We start from the raw sequence: 978 nt of genomic DNA, 5'->3' as shown, positions 1-978 counted from the left end.
TGTATCTGGTAGGTTTCCTGCCTCCATTTTATTTAGTTCTTTTTCTGGAGTTTTCTCCTGTTCTTTCATTTGGGACATATTTCTTTGTTTCCTCATTTTAGCTGCCTCTCTATGTTTATTTCCATGTATTAGGTAGACCTGCTACATCTTCTAGTCTTGGCTATGGTTTTCTGTGGGGCCCAGTGGCACAGTCGCTCTGGTCACCAATGCGAGGTGTTCCAGGAGAGTCCCTTTTGGGGGATGTGTGTGCTGTCCTGCTATAATTGAGCCTTGATTGTTATTTGCACATCAGTGAGTGATACTGACTCTCAGGCTGACTAGCTGTGGGGGTTTGGCCACATCTACATCTTAGGGGCTGCTGTGTGGGGGACTTACCCTGAAGAGCAGGATTTGCCCCAGTGGGCTCTAGTGCTTGTTGAGACCTCCTTTTGAGTGTGCCACTTGTGGGGTAAATTGGGTGCTGTTCTGCTGTGGTCTGAAGACGACCTCCAGGTTTTTTGGTTCTGGGGCCTCTTGGGAGGGGCTCCGGTGCAGGCCTAGGTTCGCCACTGCCTGTACTGGCTGGGAACTACATGGTAAGAGCTACAAAGAGATCCATGGTTGGTTGTTGCCTGTGCTAGACCTGGACACATGTGGTAGAGCCATGCTGTGAGCTAAGGATGGCTGCCACCAGTACTGGGCCTGGGGTACCTCTGCAAAGAAACCTAAGACACTCTGAGTCATGCTGTCATCCGCTGGCTCCTGTACAGATCAGCTGCTGATAGAGCCTCACATGAGTTGGGTGAGGTAGGGTCTCATAATCACCAGGGTAGGGCAAGTGGTATTTACCAGGTTAATGTAGATTCTGGCTTGGTGCCAGTACTGAGCCTGGATCTACTCAGCAAAAGTCTCAGAGCACGCTGAAGCCAGCTGCTGCCTGCTTGAGCCCATGGACCCCTGGAGTTGACCAAGAAAGAGTGTAAGGTCGGGGTGGGTGGG

The 978-nt window shown here is 51.0% G+C and overlaps 1 long non-coding RNA gene across 1 annotated transcript in view; it reads left to right on the top strand.

Moving 5' to 3' along the window:
* Positions 1–383: 383 nt before the first annotated feature.
* The window catches only part of LOC109371985 (uncharacterized), a 13167-nt gene continuing 12572 nt past the window's right edge, over positions 384–978 (top strand). Inside the window, exon 1 of the long non-coding RNA XR_002121978.1 lies at positions 384–958. This is a non-coding gene — a long non-coding RNA (uncharacterized LOC109371985). The remainder of the gene's footprint in view (positions 959–978) is intronic.

Source organism: Hipposideros armiger, unplaced genomic scaffold (assembly GCF_001890085.2).
Source record: "Hipposideros armiger isolate ML-2016 unplaced genomic scaffold, ASM189008v1 scaffold_607, whole genome shotgun sequence".
Classification (NCBI taxonomy): Eukaryota; Metazoa; Chordata; class Mammalia; order Chiroptera; family Hipposideridae; genus Hipposideros; species Hipposideros armiger.
This window is presented reverse-complemented; position numbering and strand designations above follow the sequence as displayed.